The sequence below is a fragment of the Zingiber officinale genome, chromosome 11A (assembly GCF_018446385.1).
Source record: "Zingiber officinale cultivar Zhangliang chromosome 11A, Zo_v1.1, whole genome shotgun sequence".
NCBI lineage: Eukaryota > Viridiplantae > Streptophyta > Magnoliopsida > Zingiberales > Zingiberaceae > Zingiber > Zingiber officinale.
In genome coordinates, this window is record NC_056006.1 from 73638927 (window position 1) to 73653737 (window position 14811).

The window sequence follows — 14811 nt, forward strand, 5'->3', positions numbered from 1 at the left end:
AAGAAATTTCCATGGGAGGAATTTTCGCCTACACAAGAAGTAGAAGAAAAATCCGAAGAAAGTGATGAAGTGGTCCAAGAGGAGAAGAAGGACCAATCGGATGTGGAGCCTAAGGAGTTGGGTTTAGTAGCTCAAGAAGAGGAGGTGGAGCAAACGGAAGTTGAGTCACGCTCAATATCCGAGGAGGAGAAGGAAGATGAGTTATCATCTACATCCTTAAGAATTGAAGAAGATTCCAAGACAAGTGAAGAAGAGGTTTTGGAAGTGGCCAACATAGTAAGTACCTCCACCGAAGCAAAGTCAAAAGATCACATTGTATGCTTCGGGTGCAATGAGAAGGGACACTACAAGAGTAGGTGTCCAATGAGCAAGAAAAAGGTATCTCCTAAACTCAATTCAATTCCTTTAGAATCTAATTTGAGTTGTAGGAAGAAGAAGGAGAAGAAGCACATTAGATGCTTCACGTGTGGAGAACTTGGACACTACCACACAAGATGCTCGAGGAAGGGAGAGTTCAAGAAGTTGGAGCATCTAAAGAAGTGGGAGAAGAAGAGGAGCTCAAGTCAGGGGGAGCTTCAAGGGTAAGGGAGGTATACCCTAACTTGAAGGTTAATTCAAATTTAAACTCCTCCATGCATGCTAGGAAAATAATGTTAATCATTATATGCCCATGCAAAATTTTGGTTTCAAATATCATGATAGGAATAGGGTAAATGTAGATCATAACCCTAGGAGGCAAATTCATGAAAAACCTAGGAATCGTAGACCTAAGGAGGCCCAAGGCATTAATCCTAAGAAGGGGAGACACATGCCTAAAAAGGGTAGGTCTAGGAATGTCCAAGGTGGACATGTTGACTCTAGGGTTAGGAACCTAGAAAGGGAGAATCAAGCTTTGAAGGCAAAGCTTGATGGTTTAGAGAAATTCCTTAAGAGATTCACTATTGGATCTAAGGGATTAAGTATGGTGTTGGGTAGTCAAAAACCCAAAAATGATAGATCGGGTTTGGGATACCGATCTAGTGTCTCCAAGGCCAAAAGGAGACCATGTGCTAGGGTGGCACATGATAAGGGCAAGGGAAAGTCATCTAAAGCCAATGAGAAGAAATATGCTAGGGTTGCATATGATTATGGCAAAGATGATGTGTTCAAGGTCAAGAAGATAAGGAGATCTTCTAAGGGACATCATTGTGGTTTGGTCACAATAGATGAGTCACCTAGGGAGGTGACTAAGGTAAAGAGCTCTAGGGGGAGCTCCAAGAGTCAATTTGGGACCCATGGCCAATGGATCTCAGGTGGGTACTACTTGGGAGTCTAGAGGAGCCATGGAGTGTGCCAAAAGGTTTGGAGATGGATTTGAGTCTCAAACCTAGGGATTTAGCACACATGGTTTGTGTTTCATGCAAGAAATATGACATTTGGGGTCATATAGCGTGATAATTGGTTTTGGATGTATAGATGTCATGTAAACCAATGCTAGGGATGCATTGTGGGTTGGTATGAGCAAATACATCAAGAGGAAGCCAAAACTAGGACTTTAGGTCAAGGTTCAATTGAACCATTTAGCTAGTTTTGGATTTTGTGTCAATCTTGGGATTGGTGATAGATATATTTTTTAATATATTTTTCCCAAGTAGACAATGGTACAATAGACCTCTCCACAAAATTTGGGAATTTTTGGAGGTCTAGGGAATTTCTGGTGCATTTCTGAAGTTGGCCTGAAAAGGCTGATTTTTTCAGAAATAGGGTACCAGTCGACTGGTACAGATACCAGTCGACTGGTAACAGTGTTTTTGAGCACAGAATGTCTCTGTAAGCTCATTTTATCGATACCAGTCGACTGGTGTCGATACCAGTCGACTGGTAACAGTGTTTTTCGAGCACAGAATGTTTCTGTAAGGTTGTGTCGAAGGGGGCAGTCGACTGGCACTTGGGGCAGTCGACTGATACCAGCCTGAAAGTGTTTTTCAGCGCTGTTCTTGACCATGTCAACTCACCTAGATGTATGGGATCCAAGGGGGATTAATACATGAGTTTAGGGTCAGTTAGATGATAAGTTTTCAACAATTGGGATATTGTTGGAGAACTTTTTGGATGTTAGGCAAAGGGGGAGAAGTAAGGTTTAAATAGGGAAAACCTTAAGTGCCTTTGTATAGGGGGAGCCTTGGGATAGGTTCTTAAAAAGCCCGTGGTAAAATCCTAGCTCATTGGGGAGTTTAGGTGCAGGGGGAGCCTTGGGATAGGTTCTTAAAAAGCCCGTGGTAAAATCCTAGCTCAATGGGGAGCGTAGGTGTAGGGGGAGCCTTGTGATAGGTCCCAATACTTGTTTTGGCGGTTGCCAAGTGTGTAGCCTTGGCAACGTAAGTCCATTCGGCATTATAAGTCCAAGTGTGTAGCCTTGGCATCGTAAGTCCATTCGGCGGAGTAAGTCCAAGTGTGCAGCCTTGGCATCGTAAGTCCATTGTTTTAGCATGTTTATTTGCTATTTGTTTTCCCTAACTTAAACATATTGCCAAACACCAAAAAGGGGGAGATTGTTGGAGCAATCCCAATGGTCCGCGGGACCATGTGTTTTGGTGTTTGGGCAAAGGGTTTAAGTTAGGTTTACCCTTGTTATTTGATATGTGTACTTGAGTTGTGCAGGACTGCAGGTGACACATATGACTCAGGTTGACGGCTTCGGGTCCGGTGAAGGATGGAGCATCCGAGGGACTGTGGACAAGGCAGCGAGGACAAGGGCCGAGGGAAGCGACTTCGAGGCATACGCGAAGGATGACATTGGAGACGAGCCGCGAGCTTGGATGCATCCGAGGGACGAGAGCCAAAGGAAGTAGGCTTGAAGGCAAGAGGTCAAGGCTGCAAAGAAGAGTCAAATGAGTCGTGAGGGTACGAGTGCATGAGAGATTGTACTCGGAGTAAAATCCTAGTTTTAGGGTTTTACTGTAGCGTAGACCATCGAAGCGCATCGTAGCGCTCAGGAAACGAGCATTCGATCGGTGTATGGACCACCGACGATGCACCAAGCGTGAGAGCCGCTGAGATAGCCGTTAGGTGGCATCACCGACTCGTGCAAGGACCAATCGATCGGTAACCCGCAAATCAGGTTCTGATTTGTTCCAAGCTCTATAAGAAGGAGCTTGGTATGGCCGTCCAAGTTGACGAAATTAGACTTGGTTAAGGTCTAATTAGTAGTCTACAAGTGCTCAAGTGTTTGTGGAATCCAAGAGGTCTTGGTGTGTTGTGGTGAGGTTTCTCCACCCACAAGGAGCGACTTGAGATAGCCGGAGTTTCCGGGGGCTAATCCACCGAAGGATCGGGATCGTCCACCTTACGGACAGCCGTGGAGTAGGAGCATCATCTCCGAACCACGTTACATCGACGTGTATTGGTTTGCTTGTTCTTTTCTTTGTCTTTAGCTTTCGTATTCGTAATTAGTATTTGTATTTCCGCTTGCGCACTAACGAATACGTAGGAAGCTAACGATTTGGGGGTGCCGTCCATTCAACCCCCCTTCTAGCCGGCCACCGATCCTCCAACAGAAACGTCATCTGAATCGAAGATAGAAGCCCTCGACGGACTTGCGCTAGTGGCAAGTCACCAAGAAGATGGAGACGAAGCAAGCTCATCCGAAATGAGCATCGAGAGCATCGATGAAGGGGGAGCGACATCGGAAGAAAGCAGTACTTCAGGGGGAGCTTCGGATCACAGGATAGACAAGGTAAGTCAGGTACGATCTCTTCCTCCTGTCAAATTATTTCAATTTATTAAATTAGTAACAAAAAATTGTTGTAAATTAGAAAAAGAAGTTAAGGAATTAAAATCAATACTAGCTAAATCTTGTCGATTAAAAGACTTTAATAAAATTAAAATTGAGAATGAAAATTATAAAAAGAGATAGAAACTTTGAAATATCACGCATGCTCAAATATTCAACATATTATAAAATATAGTGGATTGAATTGGTACCTTAATTACCATAAGGGCTAATTAGAAAATTTTTAAAAAAATACATACCGAAGAAATTTTTAATTAACCCAGTAGGAAGGAACCTATATTTGGTTCCAAAATCATATTTGGACCGAATGTTTTTAAATTATGGCTTTCAGAGTAAATTAAATATTAAATTATTGCCCCTACCCTATCCTTATCTAATACCCTACTAGTGCCTTTCTTGTCCCACAGACTACTATATGTTGGCCAACTTACTAAAGACTTGCATTGTATTGTACTGACTTATCTCACATTTTGTGGCATTCATGATATTCTCACAAACGAGATCATTGGGCGTGGTAATAAGAGGGGGACTTTATTAGATGGATAACTTAATCAACGGTAGTGCTCCCCATACATCTAATGATTATCAAGCACAATAAATTCTTCTATGGCATTGCCAACCGGACCACTCTTCTTTCAGTTATTTGCAACATGTGTTTCCAGTGCTATTTTTGGATTTATCTTCTATGGATCTTAAATGTGAAATTTGTTTGTTAGCAAAAAGCCACAGTCTGTTATCCATTATGACATAATAAATGTGGCATTTCTTTTGCATTAGTCCATTCTGATGTTTGGAGCCCTACTCCAAATCCCATGTATTATGGTTACCGATGGTTTGCAACCTTTATTGATGATTGTACCCTCATGACTTGGATTTATTTACTGCACCATAAAAAGGAAGTGTTCACTATATTTCAGTCTTTTCAGCCTCTTTATTTAGACATAGTTTGGGCTAAAATCAAGACACTTCACTCCGATAATGGAGGCAAGTATGTTAATCAATCCTTCTGTCAATATTTCAGTTCACATGATCTCATTTATGAGACCTCCTACCCCCATACTCCCCAACAAAATGGTATTACAGAGCAAAAAAATTGACATATCCTGGAGACTACTCAAGCCCTCCTACTTGGGGTCCATGCCCCGTCGCACCTCTAGGTTGACGCTGTCTGTATTGGCGTATATCTCATTAATCGAATGCTCTCCAAAGTATTGGGGTTCCAAACTCCTTTACAAGTTCTGGCAACCTCAATTTCATTACCTACCATTCTGATGCTTCGACCTCGTATTTTTGGAAGTGTGACTCTTGTCCATCTTCCTGAAACCCAACGGACCAAGCTTGATCCCCGTGCCATCCGCTATGTTTTTGTGGGATATAGTACTCACCAGAGGGGGATCGATGTTATGACCCGTCGGCTCACCGTACATATGTTACTCTGGATGTTACCTTCATGGAATATGAATTATTTTACTCCCCATTACTTCCTTTCAGGGGGAGACGATATCAGAAGGGACTATGTGGCTCTCGTATGACCAACTAAATGAAGCAAGCATTCCACTTTCTAACTTAAGAGAAACAACAAATTGTTCGGTGCAAATGGAAGATTGCTAGGAGGAACCACTCCCTGTTGGGCGGCACAGTAAACCTATCAGACGAATCTCATTCTAGCCCAAGCAACACCATGCAAGTACCGCTCGAGATCCCTCCCTCGCCAGTATCCACTAGCCTAACTCCTGAGAATATAATTGAGGTACATCCTTATGCTAGCGATAAAACTACTATTGTTGGCTATGAATTACCTTTTAGGCACAATAGGGGTAAACCCCCAAACCCGAACTCTCCTGAAGGAAAAACAGACAGTCTAAATATCCCATTGCAAATTATGTATCTACACTAAGGTTGTCTAATCCTCTAAAACACTTTGTATCTGAACTATCCTCAAATCAAGTTCCTACAAGTGTAGAAGAGGCATTGGTGAATCCTAGATGGACTCAAGCAATGGAAGAAGAGATGACAGTGTTTCTTAAAAACAAGACATGAATGCTAGTATCACTACCAGAGAATAAAAATATAGTGGAATGCAAATGAGTATTTTCTATCAAATATAACATACAAAGCAAGGCTGGTGGCAAAAGGCTATACACAGACATAGGTATAGACTATCAAGAAACTTTCTCGCTAGTAGCAAAATTAAACACTGTCAAGATACTATTGTCTCTTGTAGCAAATCTTGATTGGCCTTTACATCAGTTTGATGTAAAGAATGCTTTCCTCCATGGTGATCTAAAAGAAGAAATATACATGGAAGTGCCTCCAGGTTATCGGATAGATACTCAAACTAAAGTGGTATGTAAGTTGCAAAGAACTATGTATGGGTTGAAACAATCTCCTAGAGTATGGTTTAGTCGTCTAACTACTGCCATGAGAAGATATGGGTTCAAGCAAAGCCACTTAGACCATACATTATTCTTAGAGCATCATCAGGATAAGATAATTGCTCTAATAGTATATGTGGATGATATGATCATTACAGGAGATGACCTAGAAGGAATGACTAATTTAGAAAGGAGTGGGCGTCGAATTTGAAATAAAGAATCTTGGAGGATTAAAATATTTCCTGGGCATTAAAGTTGTTCGCTGGAAGCATGGTATATTTCTTTCTCAAAGAAAATACGTTCTTGACTTATTAGCAAAAGTTGGACTACTAGATTGTAAACCTGTGGACACCCCAATAATCCAAAATCACAGGTTTGGAGAATACGTGGATCAAGTTCCAATAGACAAGGGAAAGTATCAAAAATTGATGAAAAAATTAATTTATCTCTCTCACACTCGGCCTGAGATTGCATATGCCTCATGCACAACCCAAGCAAAGATCACATGAGAGCGATGGTTCGTATTCTCCAATATCTAAAGTCATTTCCAGTAAAGGGACTTATGTTTACAAAGAACAACCATTTGTTGATTGAGGGGTATACAGATGCTGATTGGGTTGGTACAATTTCGGATAGAAAGGTCACCTCTAGGTATTTTACGTTTTTTGTGGTAATCTAGTCACCTGGAAAAGTAAGAAGTAGAATGTGGTGGCTCTATCTAACACTGAAGCGGAATTATGAGGTATGGCAAAAGGGGTGTGTGAACTCCTCTGACAAAGGAATCTATTAACTAAAGTAGACTTTGCACTTTATCATGAAATTTATTTATTTTGTGATAATAAAATAGCAATTGCTATTGCTCATAATCCAGGTCAACATGATCGGATGAAGCATGTGGAAGTTGATCAATATTTTATTAAAGAAAATATAAAAGCAAAGATAATTCAATTTACTTTTGTCAAATCTGAAGATCAACTGGCAAATATACTTAACAAAAACAGTATATAGAAGAAATTTTCATGACTCGATCAACAAGTTGGGATTGCGAGACATCTACCTACCAACTTGAGGGGGAGTGTTCGAGTGAGTTAGGAAAGATAATCATTGAGTTGGTAGCATTCAATTTTTACTATAATTAGCGTATCATTTGTTAGAAATATAATCTCTAAATTATGGTAGGGTAGTCAACATTAATTAGCATTTAATTCTTTATTATAATTATCATATTATGTTGTATCATTATATAATGTATGTATTATCTATGAATAATTGAAGAGAAAAAAAATATTTTTCTTTTACCTAAAGGTTTGACATATAATTGAGGCACGATTGAAACAATAAAGATTTAATGAATGATCTCATGTATTGATAATCATATCTCTTTCAATTCTTCAATAGCAGAATTTACACGACAAAAAATTAAAATAATTTACTCACTCATACCATAAAGTACAAACTCTAAAAATTATGGGACATTAAAGTGTTTAAATTGAGTACAATATTCAGTTTATTGATAATCATTATAAAAAATTCACATATTTCATTCATTCCTTAAATCGAAAAAAATGTAATACAAACTTATTCATAAAATTACAATTCTAACACTGAAACTTACAAACTCTAAAAATTATGGGACATTAAAGTGTTTAAATTGGGTATATTATTCAGTTTATTGATAATCATTATAAAAAATTCATATATTTCATTCATTCCTTAAATCGAAAAAGATGTAATACAAACTCATTCATAAAATTACAATTCTAACACTGAAACCTAATTTTATTCAACCTAACAAATCTAATTTTATTCAGCCTCACAAAATCGACAGTACCCATGAGCTAAACCTTCGATTTTTCACATTATTTATAGAAATATACACAAATAATAATCTTAATTTTATTCTACAAACAAGAATAATAAATCAGTCAAAATTTAGGACAAAAAAACATAACTTACCTTATATTCAAATACATCTGTTTCTACCTTCGAAATATAACACAAACTACTTCTTCACGCTAACAGAGATTACCACCTTTTTACTTCTTCAGACCTGACTTTCCTCGATGATCCCTAGGTTGAAGGTGATAGTCGAGTTCTACACTCGAAGTTTTAAGTTTTGCATTTGAAAGTGAAAGTCGGGTTCTACCGCCTCTCCAATTTTTGTCATAACTATCAAAAAAATTATTTTAACTCGTCGTCTACAATTTAGGGTGAAAGTCATTTAGGGTGAAAGTTGAAGAGGGGGTTAGTTGGAAGTCAGAAGTATAAAATAAGTTGGAATGAGTTGGAGGAGAATAAAATAAAGAAAGAGATTAATTTGAGAAATTGAAGTAGATTAAGGAATTAAAAAATAAAAAAAAGTTTGATCAGGGAGGGACCGAGGATATATTTTATCTAACTTGGAAAAAAAAATGATAATCTCAATTAGTCTTATTGATTATCTTTGGGGGTGACCGGTCTGGTCCCACAGAAATTTCTCACCGACCACCAGGTAAATCGGGAAGTATGTTCGACAATCAACCAAGACGCACAACACCCTTTGATTGCACTCCCAATTTGTAGAAAAATTCTTACAAATACGTCGTAGCTGGGGATCGAACCGCGGGTGTCTGGGTGCCAACCTGGATGTCCTACCGCGACATCATGCCCGGGGACAAAAATGATAATCCCAGTTAGTTTCAGTGACTATCCCTGGGGTGACAGGCCCGGCCTCACGGAAATTTCCCACCGGCCATCAGGGTAAATCGGAAAGCACACGCAACAACCAACCCACGCCCAACATCCTTTAATTATGCTCCTCATTTGGAGAAAAATGTCTACAAATACGTCATAACTGGGGATCGAATCGCGGGTGCCTGGGTGACAACTTAGATGTCCTATCGTGACACTATATTCTGGGGACAAAAATAATAATTCCAATTAACCTCATTCGTTATCCTTAAGGGAGACTGATGAAAGAGTTACATTGTGGCCAGAGATTTAAGATAATATACCGTACTTTCTTTATTATTTTACTCCACTATCGAAACAATACGATTATCGATGATTTAGGCATAAGAATGGTCTTGCTAAAGGAACTCTCGATGACCCTTTAATCTCGATTATCGATGATTTTGCTCAAGGTCGTGAGTAGGATAGTTCCTCTCATAATCCTTGAGTTGTCTGGAGGCATAGGCGATCACCTTGCCCTGCTGCATCAGTACTGCTCCTAATCCCAATTTAGAGGCGTCACTGTAGATGTCGCTGTTTTCGGTATAGCTAAAATAGAGCACGGTCAATCTCGCTTTAGTTCATTGGTTTCGTTTCTCGCATCCACCGAAATTTCTTGTTCTTCCCGGTGAGAGCCGCTGGGAGGCTATCCGAGAAGTCCTCTCATTTCAGAGTAGCGCTAATCCCGTAGCTTCGAGGTTTCGGTCTCTTCCGCTTCTATCTTTGGGATCTACCATAACACCATCCTGGAGATGATGTGACCTAGAAAGGCTACAGCCAAAATTCACATTTCGTGAATTTGGCGTATAGCTGATTCTAGTTTCAGATGCTCTGCATGGTCCTCCTGAGTGCTCGAATAGATAAGAATGTCATCGATGAACACGATGACAAACTTGTCTAAGTATTCTCTGAATACTCTGCTCATGAGGTCCATGAAAGTAGCTGGAGCATTTGTCACGCCGAAAGGCATGACTACGAACTCATAATGTCCGTATCCGGTATATCACCTTTCTTGACTCTAACCTGGTGATATCCTGATCCGAGGTCAATTTTAGAGAACACGTGGCTCCTTTAGTGATCAAACAGTCATCTATCCCGGGAGAGGGTACTGCTTTTAATTGTGACCGTTCAAGGCACGGTAGTCTATGCATAGCGCATGCTTCCATCCTTCTTCTTCACGAACAACACAGTGCTCCCATGGTGAGTGACTAGGGCGTATGAAACCCTTGTCTAGAAGCTCCTGTATTTGCTCTTGAAGTTCGCCATGCGATACGGTGCCTTGGAAATTGGATTTGTGCCGGAATGAGCTCTATCTCAAATACAATCTCCTCAGGGAAGACTGCTGAGTAGTCACAAACGACTCGAACCTCGATAGCTGTTGGTTCTTGTCCTTGCTGGTGCCGACTACATTTGTTAAAAATCCCATGCATCCCGAATCCAATAGCTGCTGTGCTTTCAATGCCGAGAGAAACTTTCTGGCTTTTCTCTTTGGTTTCTGTTTACGACACTCTATAGAAGCGCCGTATCCGATCGGAAAATCCATTCCAAAGATGACATCATAGTCGGTCATTTCTAGCACTATCGGATCACCAAAAGTTCCCTGTCTGCTATAATGACCGGCACCGCTCTGACCAGTGCGTAGATGCCATAATGTCTCGAGGGTAGTGTTGTCGACCGACGTGGAGTAACTCGAGGTGCTAATTTCATGCCCGGATACATAAGAGTAGGTTGTCCCATCGAATAAGACAGTTGCATTATGTCAGTAAAATACTAATCGACTGTGACAACCGCCGAGGCATTTGCTACGCCCTCTAGTCGGTGAGAAAATCCGGCATTTGGGATACCGGGGCTTCTAATCGCCCGATCCGGACCATCTAAGGCATACATCCGTGTAATTGCATGGCCGAGCTCCATAATGAGGCCGAGGAAGATCGTTTTGTTCGGCATCGCTAGCCATGTGCCCTTCACATTCAAAACAACCTCGCAGGCAAACTCTGGATGATGTTTCCCACAAGTAGCACACTTGGATGTCGGAATGTTTTCCACCGGTCCTCCTTTTGTCACCCTTGCGCTTCCTTCCGCCAGCCCCGCCGTTGAGCTACGTTCACGAGTACCGAGCTAGCTTGTCTTGGGCTCTGAAACCGTCACTGATATTGTGCGATAGTGCTCGGTGATCGAGCACTACTCACTAGCTCCTCCGTGGTTTGTGGCCATATTTCCGGCCTCAGCATCTCGAGCATCAACCGCATTCGTTCCTTCTCGAGGTGACTAGTTTTGGACACAGACGGGCCATTGAATTTCTTCACGGCCTCCGAATCGATAGGTTGCCCTGAAACTCAGTAAACTCGTCATAGTGTCGGTTCGTGACTTGCATGTGAAAGAATTCCTCGAAGAACTTTTTCTCGAAGTTGGCCCATGTCATCCGGTTTACTCGCCACTTCGATTTAATCCGCTCCCACCACATAGAAGGAGGCACACTTCACCTTTTCGTGCTCCCGCCTAGAAGCTCCATCGTGCTTTCCAGTTTAAACCATGCCCGAGCATCCCATGGTTCACTGGTGCCAGAGAAATTCTTAATTCTTTGCCACCGGATAAGGTAAGCTTTTTCTTAGTCTTTGAGTCGAGCCGGTACTACCTCTGATTACCGGAGTCGTGAGGTTCGATCGAGTGACTGGGAGTAGTCTGTTAGCCTTTAAGGAGGCTATCTTCGGCTGTGACTCGCCTAACTGCCAGAGCCGAGCCACTAGTGTAAGGTCCGGGAGGCAACCGCCGCTTTCACCGCTGGCCGCTTAGCTGGACGTCCTCGTACCATTTTCTAAATAGCAGAGAACACATATATATAACTAGGCTATCATGTTATAGTTAACTACTGGTAACATGTTAAATACTATCACTGTAAACATGAATTAATTAACTACCAACATGCGAGCAAACATGAAAGCACATATAATTGATATGAAAGCTGAAAACAAAACTAAGTGAGAGATGTTCTTACTTGGAAGCTCGACGAAGGAAAAGCATCGATATCATTGCTCTTCAATGTCGGATTAATTTTTATCACTCTGTCACGAGAACACCGACGAAGGAAAAGCATCGATAGTATTGCTCTTCAATGTCGGATTAATTTATATCGCCACGGTGAATCAATGCACACTCGTATAACATACATACAGTTATATGGTCCCATCGTACAGTTATATATATTTTTTAAAAAAATTATAAGAGGTAGGGTCGGGCGAAGGATACAAACGTACGACTCGGTCAGTACTTATGTTTACCCCGCAGCTTAACGTCGAGAACCTTCTCCATTTTGGCTAACACAGCCTGGTTCAGCACAGCGCAGCCACTCTCGTAGTCACCCACCAACTTCGTCCTTTCGTTGATCAGCTTCGCCAGCTCAGCCTGGCTCATCTTCTTCGCCAGCCGCGCCCGTTGGATTGCCTGCCGCACCTCCGCCCCCACCCGCTCAAGCACCGCCGGCTCCGTGGACTCGTCCAGCTTCCGCGCGAATACTGCCGGTCCCGCCCCCGCTTTCTTGTTCGTCCCGGCATCAAACTTCTTCACAGTCTCGACTGCGCCCCAGCGCGTAAAGCCTGGTTCACAGCCTTGGGGTCCTTCACGGCTCCGGCGGTGGGCTTTCGCCGGCTCAGAACCATTGGTTCCCAGTCCTGCTTTAGTTTCCCCATCGTCCGCGTCGGCATCGAAGCTAATAACAGCGATCTGAAGGTTGAAGCTTCAAACTGTTGATTTTTGGAAGACGGTCTGCAGGGCCATTATTTATAGACGGTGGTTGAAACTAAAAGGCACCCCAGAAAGATCTTTGAATCTCCTTCCAGAAACTTCATGGTGCTCCTGGTTTCGCCGGGAAACGGAACTGGAGCCTGAGCTTTCGGCGCTAGAAAGTACTAGAAGCAACGATAGAAAATATTATGATTTGCAGCTAATTAATAGGCACCGTGTAATTAATTCGGATTAAATTAAGGGTAATTTTGCAGACACTCCCATCCTATTAGGAAATAAAATTTTATATACAGTCCCTAGTGGTAAAAATTTTTATTTTCACTCCATAATCAAAACACATTACCTAATTGCCCATGATATTTTTAGGTATAAAAGTCTAAAAATTAGTATTATTTATCTTAAATTCAGTACATTAAATTAGAATATAATATATTTTCTATCAAATTAAGTACAATTTTTTTCCATCTTAATTAGATGAAAATTATACTAGATTTTTTTTTTAAATGACACTCAATTTGATGAAAAATCTACTATATTTTCTTTAAATGATAAATGATGCTAAATTTTTAAGTAATTATATTAAGTAGGAAAAAGTCGTGTTCAATTTAATAGAAAATATACTCAAATTCTAGTTTAATGTGCTGAATTTAATAAAATTATACTCATTTTTAGACTATTTGTATCGAAAAAATATCAGTATTAATTTTGATAGAAAATATACTTAATTATAGTATAAAGTACTGAATTATAGTTATAAAGTATTGAATTTAACCGAAATTACATTCGTTTTAAAACTTTTTATACCTAAAATATCTGAGGGGTAATTTAGGTAACAAAATTTACACGAGTGAGTTGAAACAAGTAATACTTTGCATGCAGGGAGTGGAAATAAAGTTTTTTTGTGATTGAGGACTGCATGCAAAGTTGTGATTGTGATTAGGGATTTTTCTCTAATTTACCGTTAAATGTTTTTTTATTAATAGATAACTTATAAATATGTTTTTGAATGATAAATATCTTTTAGTTAACCAAATTAAATACTTTCTTTTATTATGATGCCTCCTAATACTTATTTTACCTTGAGCAAGTTGATCATATTGGTTAAGTTGAACAACCCACCTTAGCATCATCACATTAACAAATTTTAGGACGATAAATAAATCAAAACGAGTCAAATTTTAAGGTGTTTAAACTTATTTGATAAGATAATCGAGTCAAGTCGAGCTTAAAATTAATCAAGTTATTGAAATGATTATTTAAGCTTCAAACTTAATTTGATTTATTTTTTATGAACTTGAGTTTGATTCAAACATGTCTTAAGCTTAGTTCGTTTAGGTCTTATAGAGTTCTCAATTGAAACTTATTTGATTGATTATTGAATTTCATAATTCAAATTGTATAATTATTTTAATATTTTCTTTGTTTATTTAGCTAAAATTTTTATTAATGAACATGATTCATTAATATTATTCATGAACGTTGTTTACGAACATTGTTCATAAATATTAACGAATTGAATATATATGTGTTCAAATTTGTTCGTTTAATTTAATGAGCTGTCTAAACTTATTTATTTAATTAATATTATATGTATTGAATTAATATAAATAAGTTCTTATCAAATCGAATATCAAACTTATTCACACACATTCAATTCATTTACCATCCTAATCATCACCTCTACCGCACCATCCAATTTATTAGTAGGTTTTGCAACATCACTAGACATTGCTTAAAAAACATATAACATGTTTAATGTATAATTAAATGATAAGATCATTTGGAATTTAACAAATTTAAGGCTAAAATTACCTTTTTATGAAATAAATTTATAAATAGGAATATTAAAATTGAGTAAAATTTTAAAAAAGACTGTTGATATTAATTCTGTACATATCATCAACACTATTTAATTAGGCATACTTGCTCAAATATTTTTAAAAAGATTTTGTTATCATTTTAAAATTATAAAATTAAGTTTGTAAAGATATTTAGAAATCTAGATTCAATGTATATGATATTCATAGAAAACATTATGCCTTTTATAATAATATTTTATTTTCACTTACATTTTCATTATTATCATGTGTTCCAGTTCCATAAATAATTTGTATTAACCATTTGTATTGCCGTTGTCTACAAGTTGTTCCATAAACGTCAATTTGTAAGTGATTTTATAGCACAATCTACTGAAATGCGACCGCATGTGTTTTT

At 39.2% G+C, this 14811-nt stretch overlaps 1 pseudogene; it reads right to left on the reverse strand.

Moving 5' to 3' along the window:
• Window positions 1-11941: 11941 nt before the first annotated feature.
• On the reverse strand, window positions 11942-12854 carry LOC122032425 (annotated as a pseudogene).
• Between the last annotated feature and the right edge of the window lie 1957 nt (window positions 12855-14811).